Source organism: Anomaloglossus baeobatrachus, chromosome 6 (assembly GCF_048569485.1).
Source record: "Anomaloglossus baeobatrachus isolate aAnoBae1 chromosome 6, aAnoBae1.hap1, whole genome shotgun sequence".
Classification (NCBI taxonomy): Eukaryota; Metazoa; Chordata; class Amphibia; order Anura; family Aromobatidae; genus Anomaloglossus; species Anomaloglossus baeobatrachus.
This window is the reverse complement of record NC_134358.1, coordinates 169,378,324-169,395,689: the sequence shown is the minus strand read 5'-3', so window position 1 is coordinate 169,395,689 and position 17,366 is coordinate 169,378,324.

Genomic DNA, 17,366 nt, shown 5'->3' with positions numbered 1-17,366 from the left:
ATAGAGACGTGCATGAGGGCCTGTTAACCTGAAGTGCCCATTGGAAGGAAGTGGGTCTTTTGTAGTATAGCCCTTTGGCAGGGCAGCCAAAAATTGGGAGGCTCCACGTTGTCCCTGCATAGAGACGTGCATGAGGGCCTCAAAACATTGTTCCCATTGCAAAGGAGCGGGTCTCCTGTCGTTGTAATGTCCATTCTGCAAAGAATGGGCGAAAAAATTTACCACTGGGGGTATACCTGAAACAAAGGCCTAACTCTTGTAACGGTCATCATGGTGGCGCATGAGGAGAAGGAGGAGCAGTCCAGCGATTATCCAAAGTCCAGAAGTGTGTACCCATGGGTGACTGGAGGTACATGGCAAATTCCCGTTACAAACTTTAAATTCCGCTCTCATTTGCTGGTGGTGTGGTGAAGTCTGGCCCAATCCAACCCTTGTTCATCTTGATCAGAGTCAGCCTGTCAGCATTTTCAGTTAAAAGGCGGGTGCGTTTATCTGTAATGATTCCACCTGCGGCACTAAAAACACGCTCTGACAAAACGCTAGCGGCAGGGCAGGCCAGGACTTCCAAGGCGTAGAGAGCCAATTCATGCCACGTGTCCACCTTGGATACCCAATAATTGTAAGGCACAGAGGAATGTCGGAGTACAGTTGTTCGATCTGCAAGGTACTCCTTGAGCATCTGGGCAAACTTAGGATTTCTTGTGGCACTACCCCGCACCTCAGGGGCTGTGGTACGTGAGGGGCTGAGAAAACTGTCCCACATCTTAAAGACTGTTCCCCTACCTCTGGCGGATTGGACTTGTGCCTCTCTCGGCTGTACGCCTTGGTTGTCCACTGATTCCTGACCTATGCCGCTAGCGTTTTGTGAGGGGAATGCTTTGCCTACTTCCGTGACTATGGCCTTCCGGAACTGCTGCATGTTGGTTGACCTCTCCGCCTCGGGAATAAGAGACATAAAGTTCTCCTTGTAGCGTGGGTCTAACAGTGTTACCAACCAGTAATGATTGTCGGCCAAGATGTTCTTAACGCGAGGGTCACGAGACAGGCAGCTTACCATAAAGTCAGCCATGTGCACCAGACTCTTAACAGCCAGGACTTCAGTAGCCTGACCAACACGTTGACTGAACATGCTGTCCTCCTCCTCCTCCTCCTCCTCCTCATCTACCCTGTCCTCTGGCCAGCCACGCTGAACCGAGGATATGACTGGTGTGCATGTCATATCCTCAATTTGGCCGGAGATTTGCTCCATGTCTTCATCCTCCTCCTCGTCATAGTCCTCCACTGCACGTTGTGATGAGACGAGGCTGGGCTGTGTGTTATCACCCACACCCACTACTGTTTCTTGCTGCAACTCATCGCGCTCCGCCTGCAATGCATCATGTTTGGTTTTGAGCAGAGACCGTTTTAGAAGGCAGAGTAGCAGTATGGTGACGCTAATAATGGCGTCATCACCACTCACCATCTTGGTGGAGTCCTCAAAGTTTTGGAGGATGGAACATAGGTCGGACATCCATCTCCACTCCTCAGGTGTTATGTGTGGAGTTTGACCCATTTCCCGACGGCTTAGGTGATGCAGGTACTCAACAACTGCCCTCTTCTGCTCACATATCCTGACCAACATGTGCAGAGTTGAATTCCAACGCGTGGGGACATCACACACCAGTCTGTGAGCCGGAAGATGCAAACTGCGCTGAAAGCCGGCAAGGCCGGCTGAAGCAGTAGGTGACTTTCGAAAATGTGCAGACAGGCGGCGAACTTTTACCAGCAGATCAGACAGCTCTGGGTATGACTTTAGAAACCGCTGAACCACGAGGTTGAGCACATGGGCCACGCATGGAACATGTGTCAGCTGGCCTCGCCTCAAAGCCGCCACCAGGTTCCGGCCATTGTCACACACGACCTTTCCTGGCTTTAGGTTCAGAGGTGTGAGCCAGTGATCTGCCTGCTGTTTCAGAGCTGTCCACAGCTCTTCTGCATTGTGGGGTTTGTCACCTATGCAGATTAGCTTCAGCACAGCCTGTTGCCGCTTCGCCGAGGCAGTGCTGCAGTGCTTCCAGCTTGGGACTGGTGTGGAGGGTACAGTGGATGAGGATGCGCAGGAGGAGGAGGAGGCTGAAGAGCATGACATTCCGGAGCTGTAGAGTGTGGGTGAAACACTGACTGAGGTAGGGCCTGCAAACCTTGGTGTGGGAAGGACGTGTTCCGTCCCTCGCTCAGACTGGGTCCCAGCTTCCACAATATTAACCCAGTGTGCCGTCAACGAGATGTAGCGGCCTTGCCCACAAGCACTTGTCCACGTGTCTGTGGTTAGGTGGACTTTGGGTGAAACAGCGTTGTTCAGGGCACGTGTGATGTTTTGTGACACGTGGTTATGCAACGCGGGGACGGCACACCGGGAGAAATAGTGGCAGCTGGGGACCGAGTAACGTGGGACAGCTGCCACCATCAGGTCGCGGAATGCTTCTGTCTCCACCAGCCTAAAAGGCAACATTTCCAGCGCAAGCAGTCGCGAAATGTTAGCATTTAGAACTGTGGCATGTGGGGTGTTGGCAGTGTATTTGCGCCTGCGTTCAAAGGTTTGCTGAATGGATAACTGAACGCTGCGCTGGGACAAGGACGTGCTTGATGATGGTGTTATTTCTGCGTAGGCAACTGCAGGTGCAGGACCGGAGGAGGCTTGTTCGCAGGCAGCATGGACAGGGGATTGGCTCGCATGCACAACCAGCAAAGACGTAGCAGTGACATTAGCAAGCACTGCTCCTCGACTCTGTTGTACTTCCCACAAAGTCGGGTGCTTGGCTGACATGTGCCTGATCATGCTGGTGGTGGTCAGGCTGCTAGTTTTGGTACCCCTGCTGATGCTGGCACGGCAGGTGTTGCAAATGGCCTTTTTAGAATCATCTGGATCCAACTTAAAAAACTGCCAGACTCGGGAAGACCTAACATTTGTACAGGCACCTTGTGTCGTGTTGTTGTTCCGGGGAACGGTTGCCTGACTTCTGCCTGGAGCCACCACCCTGCTTCTTACTGCCTGTTGGGATGCTACGCCTCCCTCCCCCTGTGCACTGCTGTCCTCGCTCTGCATATCCTCCTGCCAGGTTGGGTCAGTTACTGGATCATCCACCACGTCGTCTTCCTCTTCCGCACCCTGCTCCTCCTCCTGACTTCCTGACAATTGTGTCTCATCATCGTCCACCCCTTGTTGAGACACGTTGCCAACTTCGTGAGAACGTGGCTGCTCAAATATTTGGCCATCTGTACATACGATCTCCTCATGACCCACTTCAACATGAGCTGGCGAGAGGCCAGAATGTGCGAATGGAAACGTGAACAGCTCTTCCGAGTGTCCAAGTGTGGGATCATTAATGTCCGAGGACGTGTACTCAGCCTTGTGGTAGGAAGGAGGATCAGGTTCTGAAATGTGCGGTGCAGTATCACGGCTACTGACACTTGACCGTGTGGAAGACAGAGTGTTTGTGGTGGTGCCAATCTGACTGGAAGCATTATCCGCTATCCAACTAACAACCTGTTGACACTGGTCTTGGTTCAAGAGCGGTGTACTGCTGCGGTCCCCAAGAATTTGGGACAGGACGTGCGAGCGACTAGATGTGGCCCTTTGTTGTGGCAAAATTAGAGCTTGCCCACGACCTCGGCCTCTGCCTGCACCACCATCACGTCCACTTCCTTGTTCCTTGCCAACGCCCTTGCGCATTTTGCAATGCTGTGCTGACGTGTATTCACTAGACTTGGGCGTTATATCAAAGTTTGTGCAAATCGTGCACCTGTACGCTGCCACCGACAGGCACACACGTGCGGTTTTTAAATGCAAGCACGGACGCACTAAGAACCTAACACAGGTTTTAGGAGCAAAAATTAAGAACTCTGACACTATCAGCCACTGCTGACTGATGTGTATTATACACTACACTTGTGCGTTATATACTAGTTTGGTAAAAACGCACACAAGTGCACCTGTACGCTGCCACCGACAGGCACACACGTGCGGTTTTTAAATGCAAGCACGGACGCACTAAGAACCTAACACAGGTTTTAGGAGCAAAAATTAAGAACTCTGACACTATCAGCCACTGCTGACTGACGTGTATTATACACTACACTTGTGCGTTATATAATAGTTTGGTAAAAACGCACACAAGTGCACCTGTACGCTGCCACCGACAGGCACACACGTGCGGTTTTTAAATGCAAGCACGGACGCACTAAGAACCTAACACAGGTTTTAGGAGCAAAAATTAAGAACTCTGACACTATCAGCCACTGCTGACTGACGTGTATTATACACTACACTTGTGCGTTATATAATAGTTTGGTAAAAACGCACACAAGTGCACCTGTACGCTGCCACCGACAGGCACACATGTGCGGTTTTTAAATGCAAGCACGGACGCACTAAGAACCTAACACAGGTTTTAGGAGCAAAAATTAAGAACTCTGACACTATCAGCCACTGCTGACTGACGTGTATTATACACTACACTTGTGCGTTATATAATAGTTTGGTAAAAACGCACACAAGTGCACCTGTACGCTGCCACCGACAGGCACACACGTGCGGTTTTTAAATGCAAGCATGGACGCACTAAGAACCTAACAGGTTTTAGGAGCGACAATTGCTGAGAAGTCTGACACTATCAGGACTGTTTTAGACTGTGTACACCAGCCCCAGATATGATGAAGGCTGGTATACGGTCACCACTAGGAATGGCTATATACCCTGCCTGCCTGCCTGCCTGTATACTGCTACAATAGTCCTGACAAAGACTCTTTTGGTCACTAGCCTGTATTCCAACCTGGCTATACCCTGCCTGTATACAGCAACAATAGTCCTGAGAAGGACTCTGCTACTGTACTCCGACCTGGCAATACCCTGCCTGCCTGTATACAACTAGAATAGTCCTGAGAAGGACTTTTGGTCACACTGTTTGCAGCCCTGCTACGGAAATAGCTATAAAGGGTCGCAAACCTTTCCCTGAAGCAGCGACCCTCTCCCTGCACTGACTGTCTGGATAGCTGTGAGCAGAGCACAGCGCGCCCGCCGGTATAAAGGCTCGGTCACGCTGTGCAGGCCGGCCAATCACTACAATTCCACAACTAACAGGGCTGTGGCATTGCAGTGGTCTGCCAGCCAATCCCTGCATGAGGGCTGGCTCTCAAAAGAGCGCCAACATGCAGAAATGAAGACCACGAGTACAGCACGAGTATCGCGAGATTACTCGGTCCCCGCCGAGTAGCCCAAGTACAGTGATACTCGTGCAAGTACCGAGTAGTAACAAGCATGCTCGCTCATCACTAGTGATGATGACTACTGGCTTGCCACACTATTAGATCCCCGATACAAGTCCAAATTTTGTGACATAATTCCAGCCATAGAAAGTGATGCACGTATGCAGGAGTATCAGCAGAAGCTGTTACTCGATCTTAGCTTGGCTTTTCCAACAAAAAACGTGCAGGTGCAGGGAGTGAATCTCCCAGTTGTAACTTGACAAACATTGGACGGTCTCGTCATCTTCAACAGTCTACCCGTACCATTAGCACCGTATCTGGTGCTGGTAACAGCAATTTTATTGATTATTTTCAGAATTTTTTTAGACCGTCCTTTGCAAGGCCACCAGAGACAACAAGTCTGACACATAGTCAACGGCTGGAGAGGATGATACAGGAGTATCTCCAAATGAACATCGATGCCATGACTTTGCAAATGGAGCCTTGCTCATTTTGGGCTTCAAATCTTGAAAAATGGCCTCAGCTCTCCACTTACGCCTTGGAGATTTTGTCGTGTCCAGCTGCCAGCGTTGTCTCTGAACGTGTCTTCAGTGCTGCTGGGTGTGTGCTGACAGATAAGCGCACGCGTCTGTCCAGTGACAATGTGGCAAACTAACATTCATCAAAATGAACAAGTCATGGATCCACAAGGAATTTACTACCCCTGTGTCATCCTGGGGAGAGTAAATGCTTGTGGATTTGGAATGTGCTTGATGCAAATCAAAACATCCTGTTTGCAACTAGGGCACAAGTGCTGCCACTGATGGGGTGTCTGTGTGGCCCAATTTTTGGAAAAAAAGGGAGACTCCGCTTGGAGTAACCCTTGCTTACATTGTTTTTAAAAATGATCCAAGATGCACAGCACTGGGATCAGGAAAGACTTAGCTACCTACCCCGGTGTCATCCTGGGGACGGTTAAGGATGGCGTATTTTTGAATGTGCTTGATGCAAATCTAGCTGTGAAGTGTACAACTGGGGCACAACTGCTGCCACTGAAGGGGTGGCTGTGTGTGTGGCCCAATTTTTGGAAAAATGGGAGACTCCGCTTGGAGTAACCCTTGCTTGCTGTGTTTTTTAAAAGGAGTCAAGATGAACAAGTCATGGCTCAGCAAAGACTTTGCTACCTACCCCGGTGTCATCCTGGGGATGGTTAACTATGGCGTATTTTTGAATGTGCTTAATGCAAATCTTGCAAGGGAATGAGGGAGGGAATGAGGGAAGGAGTCTTGCGAGGATAATTTGCATATTCCCAGTGCCTTCTGGGATAAGTGAAGAGTCACCGCGAGCTCAAGGAGAACCGGGTTTTGGCCGTTACAGCCGGAAGGAAGACTTCTGAAAGCCAGGGAAGGAGTCTTGCGAGGATAATTTGCATATTCCCAGTGCCTTCTGGGATAAGTGAAGAGTCACCGCGAGCTCAAGGAGAACCGGGTTTTGGCCGTTACAGCCGGAAGGAAGACTTCTGAAAGCCAGGGAAGAAGTCTTGCGAGGATAATTTGCATATTCCCAGTGCCTTCTGGGATAAGTGAAGAGTCACCGCGAGCTCAAGGAGAACCGGGTTTTGGCCGTTACAGCCGGAAGGAAGACTTCTGAAAGCCAGGGAAGGAGTCTTGCGAGGATAATTTGCATATTCCCAGTGCCTTCTGGGATAAGTGAAGAGTCACTGCGAGCTCAAGGAGAACCGGGTTTTGGCCGTTACAGCCGGAAGGAAGACTTCTGAAAGCCAGGGAAGGAGTCTTGTGAGGATAATTTGCATATTCCCAGTACCTTCTGGGATAAGTGAAGAGTCACCGCGAGCTCAAGGAGAACCGGGTTTTGGCCGTTACAGCCGGAAGGAAGACTTCTGAAAGCCAGGGAAGGAGTCTTGCGAGGATAATTTGCATATTCCCAGTGCCTTCTGGGATAAGTGAAGAGTCACCGCGAGCTCAAGGAGAACCGGGTTTTGGCCGTTACAGCCGGAAGGAAGACTTCTGAAAGCCAGGGAAGGAGTCTTGCGAGGATAATTTGCATATTCCCAGTGCCTTCTGGGATAAGTGAAGAGTCACCGCGAGCTCAAGGAGAACCGGGTTTTGACCGTTACAGCCTGAAGGAAGACTTCTGAAAGCCAGGGAAGGAGTCTTGCGAGGATAATTTGCATATTCCCAGTGCCTTCTGGGATAAGTGAAGAGTCACCGCGAGCTCAAGGAGAACCGGGTTTTGGCCGTTACAGCCGGAAGGAAGACTTCTGAAAGCCAGGGAAGGAGTCTTGCGAGGATAATTTGCATATTCCCAGTGCCTTCTGGGATAAGTGAAGAGTCACCGCGAGCTCAAGGAGAACCGGGTTTTGGCCGTTACAGCCGGAAGGAAGACTTCTGAAAGCCAGGGAAGGAGTCTTGCGAGGATAATTTGCATATTCTCAGTGCCTTCTGGGATAAGTGAAGAGTCACCGCGAGCTCAAGGAGAACCGGGTTTTGGCCGTTACAGCCGGAAGGAAGACTTCTGAAAGCCAGGGAAGGAGTCTTGCGCGGATAATTTGCATATTCCCAGTGCCTTCTGGGATAAGTGAAGAGTCACCGCGAGCTCAAGGAGAACCGGGTTTTGGCCGTTACAGCCGGAAGGAAGACTTCTGAAAGCCAGGGAAGGAGTCTTGCGAGGATAATTTGCATATTCCCAGTGCCTTCTGGGATAAGTGAAGAGTCACCGCGAGCTCAAGGAGAACCGGGTTTTGGCCGTTACAGCCGGAAGGAAGACTTCTGAAAGCCAGGGAAGGAGTCTTGCGAGGATAATTTGCATATTCCCAGTGCCTTCTGGGATAAGTGAAGAGTCACCGCGAGCTCAAGGAGAACCGGGTTTTGGCCGTTACAGCCGGAAGGAAGACTTCTGAAAGCCAGGGAAGGAGTCTTGCGAGGATAATTTGCATATTCCCAGTGCCTTCTGGGATAAGTGAAGAGTCACCGCGAGCTCAAGGAGAACCGGGTTTTGACCGTTACAGCCGGAAGGAAGACTTCTGAAAGCCAGGGAAGGAGTCTTGCGAGGATAATTTGCATATTCCCAGTGCCTTCTGGGATAAGTGAAGAGTCACCGCGAGCTCAAGGAGAACCGGGTTTTGGCCGTTACAGCCGGAAGGAAGACTTCTGAAAGCCAGGGAAGGAGTCTTGCGAGGATAATTTGCATATTCCCAGTGCCTTCTGGGATAAGTGAAGAGTCACCGCGAGCTCAAGGAGAACCGGGTTTTGGCCGTTACAGCCGGAAGGAAGACTTCTGAAAGCCAGGGAAGGAGTCTTGCGAGGATAATTTGCATATTCCCAGTGCCTTCTGGGATAAGTGAAGAGTCACCGCGAGCTCAAGAAGAACCAGGTTTTGGCCGTTACAGCCGGAAGGAAGACTTCTGAAAGCCAGGGAAGGAGTCTTGCGAGGATAATTTGCATATTCCCAGTGCCTTCTGGGATAAGTGAAGAGTCACCGCGAGCTCAAGGAGAACCGGGTTTTGGCCGTTACAGCCGGAAGGAAGACTTCTGAAAGCCAGGGAAGGAGTCTTGTGAGGATAATTTGCATATTCCCAGTGCCTTCTGGGATAAGTGAAGAGTCACCGCGAGCTCAAGGAGAACCGGGTTTTGGCCGTTACAGCCGGAAGGAAGACTTCTGAAAGCCAGGGAAGGAGTCTTGCGAGGATAATTTGCATATTCCCAGTGCCTTCTGGGATAAGTGAAGAGTCACCGCGAGCTCAAGGAGAACCGGGTTTTGGTCGTTACAGCCGGAAGGAAGACTTCTGAAAGCCAGGGAAGGAGTCTTGCGAGGATAATTTGCATATTCCCAGTGCCTTCTGGGATAAGTGAAGAGTCACCGCGAGCTCAAGGAGAACCGGGTTTTGGCCGTTACAGCCGGAAGGAAGACTTCTGAAAGCCAGGGAAGGAGTCTTGCGAGGATAATTTGCATATTCCCAGTGCCTTCTGGGATAAGTGAAGAGTCACCGCGAGCTCAAGGAGAACCGGGTTTTGGCCGTTACAGCCGGAAGGAAGACTTCTGAAAGCCAGGGAAGGAGTCTTGCGAGGATAATTTGCATATTCCCAGTGCCTTCTGGGATAAGTGAAGAGTCACCGCGAGCTCAAGGAGAACCGGGTTTTGGCCGTTACAGCCGGAAGGAAGACTTCTGAAAGCCAGGGAAGGAGTCTTGCGAGGATAATTTGCATATTCCCAGTGCCTTCTGGGATAAGTGAAGAGTCACCGCGAGCTCAAGGAGAACCGGGTTTTGGCCGTTACAGCCGGAAGGAAGACTTCTGAAAGCCAAGGAAGGAGTCTTGCGAGGATAATTTGCATATTCCCAGTGCCTTCTGGGATAAGTGAAGAGTCACCGCGAGCTCAAGGAGAACCGGGTTTTGGCCGTTACAGCCGGAAGGAAGACTTCTGAAAGCCAGGGAAGGAGTCTTGCGAGGATAATTTGCATATTCCCAGTGCCTTCTGGGATAAGTGAAGAGTCACCGCGAGCTCAAGGAGAACCGGGTTTTGGCCGTTACAGCCGGAAGGAAGACTTCTGAAAGCCAGGGAAGGAGTCTTGCGAGGATAATTTGCATATTCCCAGTGCCTTCTGGGATAAGTGAAGAGTCACCGCGAGCTCAAGGAGAACCGGGTTTTGGCCGTTACAGCCGGAAGGAAGACTTCTGAAAGCCGCGCGCCGCTAGAATTTTAGACTGTCTTCTTCATTGTGAGCGTGAGTGAGCAAAGTGTGAGCAAAAGTAAGTGTGAGTAGAATTGTTTGTATTTAGTTGTTTAATTACTTAACATTTGTTTAGTGCTATCCCCATTAGAAAATGTGCTCCACTATTGCTAATGCAATCCAGTGTACATCTTGTCTCATGTATGCAGTCCTTGAAAAGCCGTTCGAGGGTGCATACTGTTGTTCGAGATGTGCGCAAGTTGCACGTTTGGAAGCCCAGATACTGGATCTAAATGAGCAGCTGGCAACTCTGAGATGCATTAGCAATATGGAAAGGAGTGTGCTGCTCACTGAGCAGCAGCTTGCTGGGTCAGATGTGGGGGAGGATCGTAGTAGGGAGCGGCAGGACGGTGAGGTAGGTAGCTGGGTGACAGTTAGAAAGGGGGGTAAAGGGAAAAGTACTAGGGAGGCTAGTCCTGAACTGACACACCCCAATAGGTTTGCAAACTTGGCAGATGAGGGGGATGTCATTACAGGGGTAGCATTGCTGCAGCAAGGCATGACCTCTGAACGCCAGAGGAGTGTCTGCTCCAGTAAGGGGGGGAATAGGAGTGCAGGGCAGGCAAGACAGGTACTGGTAGTGGGGGACTCAATTATTAGGGGGACAGATAGGGCAATCTGTCACAAAGACAGGGATCGCCGAACAGTGTGTTGTCTTCCTGGCGCTCGAGTTCGGCACATCGCTGATCGGGTTGACAGATTACTGGGAGGGGCTGGGGAGGACCCAGCGGTCATTGTACACATTGGCACAAATGACAAAGTTAGAGGTAGGTGGAAGGTCCTTAAAGATGATTTCAGGGAATTAGGTTGTAAGCTTAAAGCATGGACCTCAAAGGTGGTATTTTCGGAAATACTACCTGTGCCACGAGCCACACCAGAGAGGCAAAGAGAGATCAGGGAGGTTAACAGGTGGCTCAAGAATTGGTGTAGGAAAGAGGGTTTTGGGTTCCTGGAGAATTGGGCCGACTTTTCAGTTGGCTACAGATTCTATGCTAGGGATGGGCTGCATCTTAATGGGGAGGGTGCAGCTCTGCTGGGGCAGAAAATGGCTAGAAGGTTGGAGGAGTGTTTAAACTAGGAATGGGGGGCGAGGGTATTCACTTTATAGAAGGGGAATGTAGTGCAGATAGTGACCAGGGCACAAGTAATGAAATTGGGGGTGGTACGGGGGGAAGGGTTAGGACAGTCAATACAGTAAGCAGGAATATAGGTACAGAGTCATACGTAACGTGCATGTACACTAATGCCCGAAGCCTCACAAATAAGGTGGAGGAATTAGAATTAATATTGTTGGAAGAAAATTATGATATAGTGGGGATATCAGAGACATGGCTGGATGAGAGCTATGACTGGGCTGTTAATTTACAGGGTTATAGCCTATTCAGGAATGACCGTACAAATAAGTGAGGGGGAGGTGTGTGTCTATATGTAAAATCATCCTTAAAACCCATCCTGCGTGACAACATATGTGAGGGTACTGAGAATGTAGAGTCCCTATGGGTGGAGATAAGGGGGGGAGAATGAATAATAAAATACTGATAGGGGTGTGTTATAAGACGCCGAATATTATGGAAGAGGTAGAGAATCTCCTCATAAAGCAAATTGATAAAGCAGCAAGTCTCGGAGAGGTAATTATTATGGGGGACTTTAACTATCCTGATATAAATTGGGGAACAGAAACTTGCAGTTCCAGCAAGGGAAATAGATTTTTGATAACAATGAAAGATAATTACCTTTCACAAATGGTACAGGACCCCACAAGGGGGGGAGCACTACTAGACCTTGTACTAACCAATAGGCCAGACCGCATATCAAATATACAAGTTGGGGGTTACTTGGGGAATAGTGATCACAAAATAATAAGTTTTCATGTATTCTTTAGTAAGATGTATAGTAGAGGGGCTACAAGGACACTAAACTTCAGGAAAGCAAATTTTAAACGGTTGAGAGATGATCTTAGTGCAATAAACTGGGATGATGTACTAAGTAATAAAAGTACACAAAGCAAATGGGAGACTTTTATGAGCATCCTGAATAGGGCTTGTGCAGAAAATATACCCTATGGGAACAAACATTCTAGAAATAGGAGGAAACCCCTATGGCTAAATAGAGCTGTAAGGGAAGCAATAAAAGAAAAACAGAAAGCCTTAAAAGAATTAAAGAGGGTAGGTAGTGATGAGGCATTATATAATTATAGAAAATTAAATAAAATATGTAAAAAGCAAATTAAGTTAGCTAAGTTTGAGACAGAGAGACTCATTGCGAGAGAAAGTAAAAATAATCCTAAAATATTCTTTAACTACATAAACAGTAAAAAACTGAAAAGCGATAGTGTTGGCCCCCTTAAAAATAGTCTTGGTGAAATGGTGGAAGGGGATGAGGGTAAAGCCAATCTGCTTAATGACTTTTTTTCTACGGTTTTTATACAAGAAAATGCCATGGCAAATCCTTGAGGGTTTCTTGAGAGATGCTATACTGGAGTATCTCAAGAAAAATAACCTTATGACAGAGTATCAACATGGGTTTATGAGGGATCGATCCTGTCAAACTAATTTGATCAGCTTCTATGAAGAGGTAAGTTCAAGCCTGGACCAGGTAAATGCAGTGGATGTTGTGTATATGGACTTTTCAAAAGCTTTTGATACGGTGCCACACAAAAGGTTGGTACATAAAATGAGAATAATGGGGATAGGGGAAAATATGTGTAACTGGGTTAAAAACTGGCTCAGTGATAGGAAACAAAGGGTGGTTATTAATGGTACGTACTCGGACTGGGTCTCAGTTCATAGTGGGGTACCACAGGGGTCAGTATTGGGCCCGCTTCTTTTCAACATATTTATAAATGACCTTGTTGGGGGCATGCGGAGTAGAATTTCAATATTTGCAGATGATACTAAACTCTGCAGGGTAATCAATACAGAGGAGGATAATTTTATATTACAGGGAGATTTATGTAAATTGGAGGATTAGGCTGAGAAGTGGCAATTGAAGTTTAATGTAGATAAATGTAAGGTCATGCACTTGGGTAGAGGAAATAACATTTATGATTATGTACTTAATTGTAGAACACTGGGTAAAACAGACACAGAAAAAGACTTGGGTGTATGGGTGGATGGTAAACTTCACTTTAGTGGACAGTGTCAGGCAGCTGCTGCCAGGGCTAATAAAATAATGGGATGTATTAAAAGAGGTATAAGTGTTCATGAAAAAAATATAGTTCTACCTCTGTACAAGTCACTAGTGCGACCGCACTTAGAATACTGTGTACAATTCTGGTCACCGATATATAAGAAGGACATAGCTGAACTGGAGAGGGTGCAAAGAAGAGCGACCAAGATTATTAGAGGAATGGGGGGGCTGCAATACGAAGACAGGTTATTAAACTTGGGGTTATTTAGTCTGGAAAAACGAAGGCTTAGGGGAGATCTAATCACAATGTATAAATATATGAGGGGACAGTACAGAGACCTTTCCAAAGATCTATTTACACCTAGGCCTGCGACTGGAACACGGGGGCATCCGCTACGTCTTGAGGAAAGAAGGTTTAATCATAATCACAGACGAGGATTCTTTACTGTACGAGCAGTGAGACTATGGAACTCTCTGCCGCATGATGTTGTAATGAGTGATTCACTACTAACATTTAAGCAGAGCCTGGATGCCTTTCTTGAAAAATTTAATATAACCAGTTATGTATATTAGATTTTATGACAGGGTATTGATCCAGGGAACTAGTCTGATTGCCGGATGTGGAGTCAGGCAGGAAATTTTTTCCCCATTGGAACTTGTTTGCCACATTGGGGTTTTTTGCCTTCCTCTGGATCAACATGTTAGGCGACGGGTTGAACTAGATGGACTTAGAGTCTTCCTTCAACCTTAAAAACTATGATACTATGATACTATGAAATCTACCTGTGAAGTGTACAACTGGGACACAAGTGCTGCCACTGAAGGGGTGGGTGTGTGTGGGGCCCAATTTTTGGAAAAAAAGGGAGACTCCACTTGGAGTAACCCTTGCTTACATTGTTTTTAAAAATGATCCAAGATGAACAGAGCTGGGATCAGGAAAAACTTTGCTACCTACCCTGGTGTCATCCTGGGGACGGTTAAGTATGGCGTATTTTTGAATGTGCTTGATGCAAATCTAGCTGTGAAGTGTACAACTGGGGCACAAGTGCTGACACTGAATGGGTGGGTGTGTGTGGGGCCCAATTTTTTGAAAAAAAAGGAGACTCCGCTTGGAGTAACCCTTGCTTGCTGTGTTTTTTAAAAGGAGCCAAGATGAACAGAGCTGGGATCAGGAAAGACTTAGCTACCTACCCCGGTATCATCCTGGGGACGGTTAAGTATGGCGTATTTTTGAATGTGCTTGATGCAAATCTACCTGTGAAATGTACAACTGAGGCACAAGTGCTGCCACTGAAGGGGTGTGTGTGTGGCCCAATTTTTGGAAAAAAGGGAGACTCCGCTTGTTGTAACCCTTGCTTACATTGTTTTTAAAAAGGAGCCAAGATGAACAAGTCATGGTTCAGCAAAGACTTTGCTACCTACCCCGGTGTCATCCTGGGGACGGTTAAGAATGGCGTATTTTTGAATGTGCTTGATGCAAATCTAGCTGTGAAGTGTACAACTGGGGCACAAGTGCTGCCACTGAAGGGGTGGGTGTGTGTGGCCCAAGTTTTGGAAAAAAGGGAGACTACGCTTGGAGTCACCTTGCGGTGTTTTACATGATTTTAGAATGGCGTGCCATGCCTATATGTGTGTCTCCTCCTCTTTTTCCTTGTCCAGCTCCTTTGTTTTCGCATGAGTATATGTCCTTGTCACTTTCCCATGTGTTTGTGTTGTCTTGTGAGTTGTTTGTCACCTTTTGGACACCTTTGATAGTGTTTTCTATGTGTTTTTATATGTTTGTGATTGCCTGCCATTGTTTCCTATGCGGTTCGAGTTCGGTTCGTTGAACGTTCACCGAACTGAACTCGAACGAGACCTCCGTTCGACGAACCGAACTCGAGCCAAACCACGGCCGGTTCGCTCATCTCTAATCCCTATAAAACACATTATGCAGCCAATGTGGCTAGCAGAGCTAGGCAATGACAGCCACAAAACATGAATGGTAAAGAAGTAGGACAGACAGAAAATTCTATGTCAGTGTCATGAGTGTCTCACTTTGGGGAAGACACCAGATTCCCCTGCATGTTCAATACTGTTATTGGATAACATCTCCTTGCTCGTGGTGCTGTAAGGGTTAAGCACCCTTCCCTACCTAGCTGTTGGCTGTAACATCCAATCTAAGATGTGGCTCTTTGAGATCTCTCCTTTTCCCTATTTAAGTATTGTGATCTATTAACATGATGCCTGTTATAGAATCTGAATCCCTCATTTCTATGTGGTCCACTTTGGAAGGAGCCTGCTCTGGAAGAAGTTTATTGTGTTGTGTGCAGCTGTGGTGTTGGTTGTACTGAAGCCACCTGGAGTGTTTTCCTTGCATGTCTACACTGTGTGCAGAATTATTAGGCAAGTTGTATTTTAGAGGTATTTTTTTTATTATTGATCAACAACTATGTTCTCAATCAACCCAAAAGACTCATAAATATCAAAGCTTAATATTTTTGGAAGTTGGAGTGTTTTTTTTTTAGATTTGGCTATCTTAGGAGGATATCTGTTTTTGCAGGTAACTATTACTGTGCAGAATTATTAGGCAACTTAATAAAAACCAAATATATTCCCATCTCACTTGTTTATTTTCACCAGGTAAACCAATATAACTGCACAAAATTTAGAAATAAACATTTCTGACATGCAAAAACAAAACCCCAAAAAATTAGTGACCAATATAGCCACCTTTCTTTATGATTACACTGAACAGCCTACCATCCATTGATTCTGTCAGTTGCTTGATCTGTTTAAGATCAAGATTGCGTGCAGCAGCCACCACAGACTCCCAGATACTGTTCCGAGAGGTGTATTGTTTTCCCTCCCTGTAGATCTCACATTTTATGAGGGACCACAGGTTCTCTATGGGGTTCAGATCAGGTGAACAAGGGGGCCATGTCATTATTTTTTCATTTTTTAGACCTTTACTGGCCAGCCACGCTGTGGAGTAGTTGGATGCATGTCATGGAGCATTGCCCTGCATGAAAATCATGATTTTCTTGAATGATACCGACTTCTTCCTGTACCACTGCTTGAAGAAGTTGTTTTCCCTAAACTGGCAGTAGGTCTGGGAGTTGAGCTTCACTCCATCCTCAACCTGAAAAGGTCCCACAAGTTCATCTTTGATGATAACAGCCCATACCAGTACCCCACCTCCACCTTGCTGGCATCTGAGTCGGAGTGGAGCTCTCTGCCCTTTACTGATCCAGCCTCTCGCCCATCCATCTGGCCCATCAAGAGTCACTCTCATTTCATCAGTCCATAAAACCTTTGAAAAATCAGTCTTAAGATATTTCTTGTTCCAGTCTTGACGTTTTATCTTATGTTTCTTGTTCAAAGGTGGTCGTTTTTCAGCCTTCCTTACCTTGGCCATGTCCCTGAGTATGGCACACCTTGTAATTTTTGATACTCCAGTAATGTTGCAGCTCTGAAATATGGCCAAACTGGTGGAAAATGGCATCTTGGCAGCTTCACGCTTGATTTTCCTCAATTCATGGGCAATTATTTTGTGCCTTTTTTGCCCAACACGCTTCTTGCGACTCTGTTGGCTATTTGCCATGAAACGCTTGATTCTTTGGTGATCACACTTCAAAAGTTTGGCAATTTCAAGACTGCTCCATCCCTCTTCAAGACATCTCCCAATTTTGGACTTTTCAGAGCCCGTCAAATCTCTCTTTTGACCCATTTTGCCAAAGGAAAGGAAGTTGTCTAATAATTAAGCACATATAATATAGGGTGTTGATGTCATTACACCACACCCCTCCTCATTACAGAGATGCACATCACCTGATTTACTTAATTGGTAGTTGGCTCTCAAGCCTATACAGCTTGGAATAGGACAACATGTATAAAAAGTATCATGTGATCAAAAATACTCATTTGCCTAATAATTCTGCACACAGCGTATTTCCACTGTTTATACTTTTTCCCGTGTGTCTCTGTATTGTAGGGCAAGACTAGTGATCTCGTTGGCCTGCTCACTAGACAGAGGTAGGGTTAGATGAGGGGCTAAGGTCTCCAGCTCGGCGACAGGTTGAAAGAACCTGTATAAAGATGCAAGGGAGCTCAGGAATTAGCTTGAGGTGAGTTTAGGAGTTGTCCCCTCACCCCTCTCCCTAACAGCAGGGTCCTCAATTGTATGGCTCCTGTGTTTCGTGTGTGTTGTTACTTCTTCTGGGGGTTTGACAGGTATTGGTCAAAACCCTGCTAGTCATAAGTGTGACAATCAGGTACAACAGTA